Raw genomic sequence first — 13413 nt, forward strand, 5'->3', positions numbered from 1 at the left:
TTATTAGCTTACTAAAAAAATAAAGAAATAAAAAGGAAAACAGCTTTGGGTTTTATTAAGACTCTGCAATACAATAAATATTTTCTATTAACATGCTCCATTTTTTACTAGTTAATTTTTTTCTATTTTTTGTTTATTTTGTTGTTCTTGTTTAAATTTCTCGAGCTAGATGCTTACCTCAATTTAAAATTTGTCTTCTTTTCTAATATATGTACTAAAAAACATACTTTTTTTTAAAGTTTCTTATGAGGTTATACTAACCAAATGACTCACCAATGTTTTGCTTAGAAAAACAAAAATACAAATGGAAAGCTATCAACCATGCACAGTTTTGTTATTTAAAAGGTACTTAAAAGAATGTGAAGCTAAGCCCTGGCTGGTGTGAATCAATTGGTTGAGCACTGTCCCAGGCATGGAGAGGGTTCAATTCCTCATCAGGGCACATACCCAGGTTTGAGGCTTGATCCCCAGTAGCGGGTGTGCAGGAGGCAGCTGATTGATATTTCACTCTCACTTTTATGTTCCCCTCTTTCTCTCCCCCCTCTCCCTTCCTCTCTCTAAAAATCAATTTAGAAAAAGAATGTGATGCTAAGCCACAAACCACAAACTCAGAAGATTTTTGCAAAATATATATATGATTAAGAATTTGTTTTCAAAATATATGAAATACTCTTACAAGTCAATAATAAGACAGACTGAATTAAAAATGAGTAAAATATTTGAATAGGCACTACTACAAAGAAAATTTATGAATGGCAAGTATGCATTGAGATATACTTAACATTATTAACCATTAGGAAAGTACAAATTAAAATCATAAGAATGGCCTATTAAAAAAAAGTGGGGTGGGGGACAGAAAATACCAAGCATTTTGTTAAGATGTGAACTGGAACTCTATTACATTAGTGGTAGGAATACAAAATTATGTCATTTTAGAAAACTGCTTGGCAATTTCTCACAAAATTAAATACATTTCATATGATCCAACAATCCCACTCCTAGGTATTTTCCAAGAGAAACAAAATATACGTCCATACAAAAACATACACTAAGTTGTCATAGTAGTTTTATTGACAATAGCCAAAAACTAGAAACATTTCAATGTTCAACTGTTGAGTGAGTTATCAAAATGTGGCATATATGTTAAATAAAATGTTACTTAGCAGTTAACAGGAGCAAACTGTTGGTACATAGCATAGTGCTGAAGAAATTCAGCCAAGTGAAAGAAGCCAAACGCAAAAGATATAACACTTCCTTCCATTTATGTAAAATTCACTAAAGATAAAACTGTAATGACTGAAAAATACCTAGTGGTTAGTAGAGGCTGAAAGGGAGGAGAGGAAAGGTCTGGCTACAAAGGAGTTCCAAGAAACTTTGAGAAAGTTCTAGAAAATTGAATTTTTTATAGAATTCTGGAAAATTATATATCTGATATTGGTGGTCAAATTATATGACAGTATAGACACAATAAAACTGATTGGAAATTAGTTTAGATGTTGCATTTCAGAAATTATGTAAATGTAGGTTTAAAAAGAGTGAATACATAGGAAATGATGTTAGGTAACTTTTTTTTTCATTCATTTACATCAAAAGATTGTTGATGTTTTGTACGGATTTAATCAAAGTAGACTAGAAAGTTTGAGCTAATATTTGGTTAAGACAAATTCCTGTTATATAATTTCCTCCTAAACAACTTTGGTGATGTAGGCAAAGAAGTTTATTATTCAGTATATCTGGCTAATGCCTTTAGTATCTGCTTTTCTTGGCTCTTATACTGTATTATGTCAAAATTAAGGCCTGTGTCTCCTGTGATCCAATCCTATTAACAGTTTTCTTCTAGGTATGAGTTTAAGTGAACAGAATTCAGGACCATGGTTTCAACTAACTGGACATAATATTTAACCCAATATATAGCAACTGTGGTAGCTGAGCCATGTCAAACTCATCTAGTTGGAATGACATCTCCCAGAAAACCCTTCCCTGCATAGTGTCAGACTAGCGTTGGCCAAAAGAGGAAACTGCATGAGACATGGAAGGTGAACGTGGAAAAGCAGCATTACTTTCAGCATTACTCTCTTAAGGTCATCATGGTTGGATCGGGTGAGATCATTGCAGAGGAGATGGCAGATTCTAGCTGTTCTTTCCTTTCCTTTGCATCTAGCTCTTCTTTCTCACTCTTAACCCTATAGACCTACATATTATCTTGCCTCCATAGTCTCCTTCCGTGGCTTGGCTTCTCAGAGAGTTGTTTGGTAACTCATCTGGTGCTCTGTCATCCCTCCTGAACATTCGCTTTTCCAGCTCTTTCTACAAGTCAATAATATTTTATTCCTAGAATAAATCACTTACCGTATAACTTAGAGTTCTGCTTCCTTGATTGACCCTGACAGATAAGGTGACTTTAGGCACCTAATAGTATCATGACTGCTATGTAAAACCAATCTTTTTTTAAGCATCCCAGTTTTTTGTCACTTGCAGTATCATCTGAAGGGGTACAGATCATCAAACTGCATGAGTGAACTCCTTGCACTCTCCTATATTATTAAATTCTTTAAACCCTTCCAGATTTAACCAGTTTCCAGGTTTTTGGGGGACTAGTTGGTCTAGAAAGAACGTCAGGTGTGAGCTTTTAAATCGGTTCCACCTGGTCTCTCATATTCCAATGGATTGACCCAAAATGTTTACAGTGGTAGCAGGGCTCCAAGAAGGAAGCATATCAATATTCTTGAAGCTCAGGGTCAAAAATCACGCATTTTTTCTATTGCATTCTATCAGCCAAAGCAACTCAAAAAGCCTGTCTAGATTCAAGAGTAGAGGAACTGACTGTCCTGCTTAATGGAAGGAGCTTAAAAGTATTGTGGCCTTTTGGTTTTTTTTGCAAACTGCCATAGTAATTTTCATGGTGAATTCTTTTGGGCGAAATAGGAGAACATAATTTTTAAATAAAATTCCTTTTAGTAGATGAACGGTTCCCTGACATTAATCTTTCTTCACACTGCGAGAAAGAAAAGAAGCCCACCCCACTTTCTCTGTGTGTTATTCACCACCACACCCTCCAAGTCCCATCCTCACACTCCTCTGTACCAAGCCATCCAAATAGGTGTTAGAGAATCTTTTGGGAGAAAACAAAACAAAACAGATGTCTTTTCTACACACTTCCTTGACTATTGAACTTGTGATTATGTCTACTCAGAGATCAAGAGACAAAGTCTGAACTGGATGTCCTTCCTCCCAATCTGTGTCTGCAGCTGTGACTGCAAAGCAAAGATTTCTAAACCTTGCTGATTATCACAGGTGCATCTAGGGAATTTGATAATATACAAGTTGTTGATCCGTAATTTCATATACACTGAATTTAAAGCCTTGTGAGTAGTCAAGACACCCATATTTTTTAGGACCAATGACAAGTAAACCATGTTCAACAGATAGTCCGAATTATCTGTCCAATGTCAGCAACCAACACTGAGAATGAGCAATAAAATCCAAAGACCCGTGCTCCTGGTTCAGTGCTCATTTCTAATATACTCAATTCATTCAGTACACACAACAAATCAAATGCACTTTATTCACATCAGGAACTTTTAATACAATTCCAAACAATTCTGACACCCTTTCTTTGATTAGACGTCATTTGATGTAACATGATCCATGAGCATTTCCAGAATATGGTATCTGGAAGTAATCCGCTTTCCATGGACACTGATTTTGCAGTTTTCAATCTTCGCTATAGTTCTGTATCTAAGTCAATGTATGAAATTTACTATGATCTGAAACTTTTAATAGCCCTAGGATATGGCATGCTACATTCATCATTTTCATGACAACTTTTAAAGAGAAAAGACAAACTATTATAATTTGGGTTACTTGGGACCACTGTCAGTGTTGTCAGCGCCTGGCGCAGCATTCTTTCTCACTCTCTTTCCCCGTCCTTCAGGTAAAACTGCCTTTTTGTTCATTTTTGCTCTGCCCAGGACTGGCAGCTGATTCTGAAGTGTCAGTCCATTATTTGTTTTTTTGGATGTTACCATTTATTACAGAAAGGATAAAAATCAATGTGACATTTCCAGAACAAAGACAGGTGACAACAGCGAGTGGTCTTTAAATGCGGGAGACTAATTTTTAAAAATGTCACCAGCATACTATTTCAGACTTTGTCAAAGATAAAGCGGCAGAACTTACAGACGGAAGAACTAACAACATTTCACCAGGCTGCTTGCAGATAAAGATGCTACACTTGCATTGTTATGGGTTTATCGAAACACTGCCTTACTACCAGCTAGAAGAACTACAGCTAGAAGTCTGCCGATGTGGGCTTTTTCATTTTAAACAAAACTAAAGATGTTTTGGATGAGTGAACATGTATGTATGTGTGTGTGCATGTACTCATGAAGTGCCTGACTGTGGCTAGAAGGACTTTAAATCTGTAAGCACAGACAGATGCTCTATGGAACATTACTATCTATTTCTGTCTGTGTGACCCTGGGCAAGTCACACACCCTCTCTGTGTTTTACTCTCCCATCTTTCAAGTAAAAATACCACTAGAAGTTAATGCATAGGTTAAGTAGACAAGATCGACAAAAGTTTTAGACACACAGTAAGTACTCAATAAATGTTAGCTATTTTTACCACTGCAGTGTAAATTTCTACTTGTTTTAAAAATGATACAATGTCAATGTTTAATTGTTCATACTAGCTGGGAGTTTTAATTACCATTTTGCTATTTTTGTTGTTCATGTTTTCTAATTGGCCTTTAAACTCATTGCATACAGGGCCTGGTTTGTGTTTCACTTTGTATTTCAGGAAATCTAAAATAAAATTGTGTGCATTGTGTGAGCTCCCAGACTGATGGTCAAGAAGCAGTTGAGCAGGGAGCCAGGAAGGGATTGCATAGTTCCCACTGATGATCCATTTTTAAAAATCTGATTTGATTTGTGGTTTGGATGAACTAAGTATAAGTCACAATCTGAGATTTGCTCTCTAAAGATCCATCACCTTTTGGAAGGGCCAGAGAATTTTGCAGGAATTTAGAACATACTTGTATCAGAAGAGTTTTCTCTTCAAGACTGAACTCTAGGAAGAAAGAAAAAAAAAAAAAGAAAGAAAAAAAAGAAGAGTACAAGAGCAAGAGAATTCCCTGCTGCTTTCTAGATGGACAGGTAATGGACACCTTATTGACGCATAGCTACCACTTCACCAAGATTACTGGGGGACACCCTAAAGATGGAGGTTTCCTTTTCCTTAATTATACATGCTAGATAGAACCCAACTTGCTTTCTAGAACTCTATTTTTACATAGCAAACCATACATTCTAAGTAACATCTAGATATCTGTTTATATTCATAAAGTAGTTGACATATAACATCTTATTTCTGTGAAACACCTACCGTGGTTAAAATTTCAACCCAAAAACTTATGAATTTTGTGATCTTGAGCAAGTTATTTAATACCTCTGCATCTCCACTTTCCTCACCTATTCAGTGGTGACAACAGTGCTTGACAGGCTAATGTCTTGAGATATCTTGAGGTTCATTTTGTTATACACATACACAATGCTTGAGATAACGCCCAGGAACCAAAGGTCCTCAAATTATCTGTGCTTTCACCATTTTCTTTTTCTCCTCCCCAACTCTTTCTGCGCTGTGCATAGTTTGGGGTTTTTTTGTGTGTGTGTTTTGTTTTGTTTTTTTTAGTTTATATATATGTCTTACAGGTCATCAATATTAGTGGTATTCAAGATGAATGGAGACTGTGAGACCACAGGGAAATAGTACCCTAGATTCCAATAGCCTTGATTGCCACAGCCATCGCTCCACACCCATCCATGCCTCCCCCTCCACCCCCGTTTATGGAGCTTCAGAGGAGGGATGTCTTCAGAATTAGGCCAGAAAAACAATAATGTATTCCTAGCCAGAGTTTCTGCTCCAAACCGAAACGAAAGCTCCTCAGCTGGGCCTTATGAAGTAACCATTTGACTGAAACAACCAACAACAAACAAACAAAAAACAAAAACAAAAAATTACCACCACAGACCGCAGGCCTCTTTTCGCTTACTTCCACCTAAGAATCTCTGCCCACTTTCCTTACTAGTCCAGGCAAAGCCTGTCCGTCCAAAGAAAACTGTTCTAAATAGGTTTTCTATAACACCTACAGCAACACCTGGGAAGCTTCCAGATAGAAGCAAGCCTGGACATTTTTTTACCCACTTAAGTCCCATACACAGAAAAGCCAAATAGTCCCCCATGACCCCAGCCCTTTGATATTTTAATTAAAGTATCACCTCTTGTGACAAAATAAAACATACGGCCCTTGACCCTGCCTCCTTGTGAGGGTAGGAGAAATAAGCTGAGAATGCGATTGGGTAGGTAAAAAGGTATGGAAAGCAGAGAAGATCTTTGAGCTCCTTCTGGAGGCCAAATAGCATTTTAATCACATTGCAGAGATGATATCCTCAAATCAGGACTTACCGTCAGTCTGAGGTCCTCTGCTCCAGGTTCCAGGAAGGGCTGAGCACAGGGACAAGGTCAGGTAATGAATGTCCTTTATTTTCTTGCTAGGGAAAGTGTGGTCTTCGAACCAACGGCATTGACATCCTCTGGGCGTTTATTAGAAGCACAGAATCTCAGGCTTTGGCTGCAAGCTCGGGAATTCCCGGGTGAGAGTCAAAGGGAGACGGCAGAGAGAGGCGGGCTACCCAGGTCGGTGCTGCTGGTTTCGCAAGTGAGGAAACTTACATAGGAGGCGCCGTCCTGGCGGCCGCAAGGCCGGGAACTCTCCCAACCACCCACCCCCCGAATCTTAAGGGGTAATGTCAAGCCTTAACAGCTCTCAGTCACGTGTACCCTCCGGATGGTCTCAATAAAACACAGCTCTCTGGGTGCATCCTTAAAATGGCTCCAGCTGTGGGCAAGGCAGGCGGCAGGTACCTCCAGAGCAGAGGAGCCTCCAAGTGCCTGGGGGTCAACTCTCAGGTCAAGTTGCAATCATCTGCTCTCTCCATGACCCCTCATCTAACACAGGCAGACCTCAGACCTCGGAAATCAGCAACTCACGGCAGCCAGGCAGGATTCTGGGTTTTAACAAAATTTTCCAGTGACTGAATTATTCATTAAATTTTAAAATGCCACTTGCTTTATTGTTATGAGATTTCCATTATTAAGTTTAAAATCATTCACCAGTGAAGACAAATAAATAGTACTCAATCAGGATTCCTTGCAAAAGGTAAAATCAGGTGGTTCTCAAAGTGTGGGTCCCGGGCCAGCAGAATCAGCAGCACCTGGAAACTTGTTAAATATGCAGATTCCTTGTCCTACTCTAGAACTGCAAACTCAGAAACTCTGGGCGTGGAGTCTAGCAATATGGGTTTAACAAGCCCGCATGGGAATCTGATGCATGCTAAAGTCTGAGAACCAACTACCTAGAACTAAAAAATAGTCAATAGACCACCCCTAGCCTATAACAAAAATTTTTTTCTGCCCTTTTTGATTTGCCACACTAATAATTAAACAAATGCCAGGTCATGAAAGTCACTCACAATGCCCATAGAAGGGACAAACCAAAAAACCCAGGTGTGGTTTGCTCAGGGTTCTCAAGCAGCAGCCCCCCACCCCTTCCTTATTTTTGGAAAAAAAAAACTATCCACAACAGGGTCCATATCCAGAAAGTCCTGAAGCTTTCCTCCTTTAATTCTCCTGCCACTGCCTAAACTCTAGGCTTCTATCAATGTCTTTGCCATTAAACTGTCTTCCTCAGCTTTTTTATATGATTGTGGTAGAGTGAATGATGGGAAGGGAAAAAGAAAAGGTTATTGAAAGGACTTTTCTAAGCCATTTCATAGCTGTCATTTTAGAATCCGCTCTACCCCACTTCTGTGATCCTGTTGCGCAGCCTCACCTCCAGGCGTGGCCACTTATTCATTGGTGCAGAAAGCAGCGACCTACCTCTGCTGCCTATTGTAGGCTGGTTGGTGGCCTTCCACATATTCTTGCACTAATCCCTGGAAACTGAGAATGTTGTCATATTTTGGGGGAGGGAGAAAAGGTCTTTGAAAATGTAATTATGTTAAAGATCTTGAATTGAGATCATCCTGGATTATCTGGGTAGGCCCTAAATCCAATAAGTATCCTTATAGGAGAAAAACAGGAAGAGATTAGAGACAGAAGATGGGAAGACACAGAGGAAAAGGCAATGTGACCATGGAGACAAATATTGGAGTAACATAACCATAGCCAAGGAATGCCTGGAATCACCAAAAGCTGGAAGAGGTAAAAAACAGAATCTCCCTTTTAAAACCTCAGAGGAAGGATGGCCCTGTAAACACCTTGGTTTTGGATTTCTGGCTTCCAGAACTGCAAAAAAATAAAATAAAATTTCTATTGTTTTAAGATGCCCAATTTTTGGTAATTGGTTAGAGCAGCCCTAAAAAAATAACACACTCCCTTACTTGACCAAGTGAGGAGATCAATATGGCTGCAGAAAGTCAAGTAGAAAACTTTTAATGTTTAAAACATCCTATGTTATTTTATTATGATACTATAAGAGCCAGATCAAAGAACAATTGATAGAGAGGAAGCTGTTTCTGGTATTGTCTACCCTCAACTCACAGAGCCATTTCTATGTCAACTTTATGCTCAACAGCTCTAAATTTGTGACTGAGTCCCTGCTTTGTCCCCTCATACAGAGGTCTGTCCTCAACACCCAAAGGCAGACAAAAATCATAATTAATCAACTCTCCTACTAATATTTAGTAGCTCTCAAATAGTTATTTTGTTGTGTTTTTGCAATCTCCATCCCTATATTTTTTTCAGTAAATAAATAATAAAAACCTATAGGACTAGAACCATAGTAGCCTGTGGATTGTTGAGTCTAAACAGCTCAGATTTTAAGTTGCAGTAGATATTGTTTTCAACCTGTTGTCAATTTTGACATTTTAAAATAATATATTTTTCTTTTAAATGTATCCAAATGGAGTATAGATATCATTACTATGCCCACTGTCACTTATTTAAAAATACATCAAAAACTCATCAAGAGTTGGAAATTTTACATACTTTCTTTTTCTATTTCCATATGCTATGCTCACCACATATTTTTACATACAAAATATTTTTTACCATACATATATCATTTATGTTGGAAAGCCTATTATTGATCACCCTATCATATTCCTGTACAAATGTAAAAATATATATAAATGAAAATTTAATTTTAAACTTTTTGTGTCTATATGTTTCTAAGTGCTATAAAAATGATTTTAAATGAGTTATCAGAATATTAATATAAAATTTATTACAATAAATTTTACAATATTAGCATATACAAAAAATTTAAGTTAATTAATATTGCACTTAAAAGTTAAATGTTAGTTAAATATCCTAATGAGATGGATGAGGCTGCCTCCCATGACTTGTACTTATTCATCATCAATTCCATTCATTTTATGTCTGTTGAGTTTTATACCTGTAATATGCAGAAACACAGTATAAGCTAGGCAGGACCAGGCTCTCAAGAAGTAATTAGAAACTTCGAAGCTTCAATGTCGAAAGGAATCAAGGAAGCAAACAAACATAATTGTCTATATCTCTCACCCTCTATGTATTCATTTCAAGTCAGTTGTAGGCTCTGGTCCATGTCTGCTGAATCCAGTACTCAGGCTGTCAGAGTAGCTGACATCTTGAAAGTTGATAATCACAGCGGCAGAGGAAAAGATATTACAACATTTAAATGCTCCAGCCCAGAAATGAGATACGCCACTCTGACTCCCAAACCATTGGCAAAACATGCAATCCTACTATGTGCTCGAAAGGTGGGACTCCAGAAATTCTTGGTGAGTTGCTGTACTGATTACCACGGTTTATTACTTTAGCCACTAAATATTTGGCTCACCCCCCTTTCTTTCACAAGCAAAATACTCTCTTACTCCTCTAAAGCAGACAATCCAGAATTACAGTTATTAGGTGTGGGATGAATAAAAGGTGTGCCTTTCTTTTATAAACTGGAAAAGGTGTGACTGTGGAAGAAAAAAATCAGGAAAGCAAAACTAAATGAGTATTGAATTGTAGCAGCTCATTTGTAAGAAGGGAAAAGTTTGGAATTTGAGGATCTGGCAGTTGATTCCCTTAAAATTCCCCAGGCCCAGGCACCCTTCAGATAGTCTTCATAGACCCCGAGGGCATACCTAACAAGTTTGATGAACACTGGTTCTAGCCCAACAGTGGAGAAACAGTGGCATGCTAGTTTAGGAAGACCCGATGATATTATATGCTTTTAAAATTGAAGAAACCAAATTTTAGAAGAATTAAATAATTTTTCCAAAGACTCATGATTAGTGACCTACAAAATGGGCATAGCAGAAAAATGAGATTAACGTAATTGTTATCCTATGTGCATTTGGGAGAGAGGAAGAGAGACAGGGACAGAGAGAAAGGAAAAACTGAGGGGAAAATATATAAAATCTTGGTTGTTGAGCTCATAATTCCAGATCCTTTCCTTAGTAAAATGACTTTTTTTCACAACTGCATCATGCATGGCTGACCATTAAAAAAGTCAGCAATCACAAGGGGAGTAATTGTATAAGATGCTATAACTCTATTGTCATGATACCAGCCGAACTTTCTTCCCAGGTCTATTTCAGTATGGTTAGAAGAGTGGGAAAAAAAAAAAGTGGCATTTTAAAAAACTTCTCTTGAATTATTTGTGTTGTTATTAGTATGGGTTATGGGTAAGCATGTGCACAGCTTGTCAGTTCCTCCATTTTCTCCTTACATTATTAGGAAAACAACACAGGCCTGTAGACTAAGCTTTAGGGCAATGACTTACTGCCATGATATAAAGCATTCATAATTGTTTCCTTGAGAGTTTCAAGACCCTGGCTCCCAAGGTCATCCGTTATCTGCACTTTGCCATTTGACCATTTATCTCATGCATTAGGATTGTCACTTCAAAGAACTGACCTTGCATTTTGATGATACCACTGCATAAGAAAAAGTGGAGTAATTTTTTTCAGGATTAGTAAATCATAGTAGAAATGTAGGAAAACAGTAATAATTATTTCTAAAAAAACAAAACAAAACTGTTTATTTGTCTGTAAGTTTCTATAGTTCAAGTTTTAGAATAAATTGACAAGGTTTGACAGATGCAAAACTGCTAGAAACTTTTATTACTAGGTAAAGAGGAATCATTTTTCTTTTTGTTCCAGGAAAATACGTTCCCCATCGGGGAAAAAAAAAAATGAGTTCATTTCAACCTAAAAAATCAATGGTCCAAAAAAAAAAAAAAGGAAGAAGTAAGAAAAATTCAATGGGCCATATTTCATATAGGAAAATGATACCCCTGATATATTGTCAATAAGACATGCGCTTTGAACTTCTTTCTATGGGAGAGAAAGTTTTCACTAAATTACCTACAGTTACTCATTTGATTTTTTATTTTTTTTTGACTAAAGACACTCTTGAGCTGACAACCATCTTTTCTCTATGAAAACTAAGTCATTTCGCTTCATTAACTCTACTCTCTAATCCAGTGATTTTCAACCAGTGTGGGCACACTGGTGTGCAGCAAGAAATTTTAAAACATGCAGTATCTGACTATTTAGTCAAGGATGCTGACCTCTTTTCCCTTACATTGTCAAATAAAAAAATGACAGCAGCCAACACAACAATAGCTGTCCAGTGTGAATGAATCAAAATTATACCTATTTTTTTGTCAGGCCAGCAAAGGAACATTTTTTGGTGCACCGCAGAATTTTATTAATTAGTTTATGTGAGCTATGAGATGAAAAAGGTTGAAAATCGCTGCTCTAATCCGTTGCTCCTCCAAGACTCATTAAGAGTCCCACCTTCTCTATGTTATCTTACACGGATATAAAGTCCACTCAAATCTTATGAAGTTATACTCTGTCACCTCGTGTACTGCTTGCTGTTAATTAGCTTTTGTTTACGGATTGTTAGCAAGTTATCCGAAAAGAGATGTGGAAAGGATCTCAGTTTTCTGAATTTTCCATGGACACTCAAGTCCACCAAAGAAACTCAAGGTGAACAGAGCTCAGATATATGAAGAAAGCATCCTGCTTTATTTCTAGTTTGTGTTGTAAACCTAAAAGGGTCTCCTACCAAGTCCATTTGGAGTGAAAGCAGGTCTGACCTGGGAAGGCTCTCTTTTCCCAGGACTAAAGGCTAAATGAGCCTGGTTGTTTTCCCCTGAGCCCCACCCTGAGTCCCTCCTGGACTGACTAGGATGTATCCTGGAAGTAGACTGCGTCAAACACTTTGTTGCTACCTTATCTTCAAGGAAGGGGAAACCTTTACTAAGAAAACCTTACTTGTGGAGGAGTATTTCAGTGTCTGGCCCCTTCCATCTCCATCCCTTAAGTCATTATGATATGAGGAGCACACTATCTACAGGTTCTCCTATTTGGTCATCTTTTCCTACTGCATTCTTCCAAATATGAAATAGTACATTCTTTGTTTACTCTTTTGTTGACTAAGATCCTTAACAGTAGGGACCAGAACTGTGTTATTTGTAATTTTACATCCACTTACATTTTAACACCTGAGGTGTCATAAAATCTCAATGAAATATGAACAAATGACTAAATGTCTAACAAAATACTCCTCACCTGTTATATTAGAGCATCTGTGACTTGGTAAGGGCTCTCTCTAGAATTTTTGGTGAGCCTATAACATTACATTCTTTCTCTTACCTTCAGTGAATTGACTAGTTAGGCCTGTGGTTTATTAAGATTCTTTTTTAAAAATATGTTTTTATTAAGTTTAGGGAGGAAGGAAGAGGGAGAGAGAGAAAAACTGATCTGCTGCCCCTTCTATGTCTGCTCCTGGGGATCAAGCACACAATCTGGACATGTGCCCTGACCAGGAATGAAGCCTGCAGCCTCTGGGTGCATGGGAGGACACGCAACCAACTGAGCCACACAGGCCAGGGCAGGATTCTTTCTGTTCCTATCAAGAAAGGGATCAGGAGAGGTATCAGATAAAGCCTCATAAAGGACTAAGTTTCCACAACCCTGGTCTAAGCAATAATTGGTTCTATTATTTTTTGTATTTGCTGAACAGGAAGTAGTGAGAATAGCAGATTCACAATTAGGTTGTTTTGTTTTCAATGTTGCTCACAGGACCCCCTGAAATGCTTTAGGACTTTTGTATGATTATTGATATTCCTGGTTCTTATCATATAGGGTAGTATGCTGCACAATGACTTGGGAAGATAACCATTATATGCACATCTGCCTCCAACCCTGATCCTGGATTCGGACTTCCAGGAAAGAAATTTGATCCTTTGTTTTGAAAAGGCATCCAAAGTGATTTTGATAAGCACTGCCAGATAGACAGCACTGCAATGAAATGATGAACTACCATATATTTTATTTCTCACTTCAAATTACACCCAGTATGTTGTT

Source organism: Miniopterus natalensis, chromosome 7 (genome assembly GCF_054644295.1).
Source record: "Miniopterus natalensis isolate mMinNat1 chromosome 7, mMinNat1.hap1, whole genome shotgun sequence".
NCBI lineage: Eukaryota > Metazoa > Chordata > Mammalia > Chiroptera > Miniopteridae > Miniopterus > Miniopterus natalensis.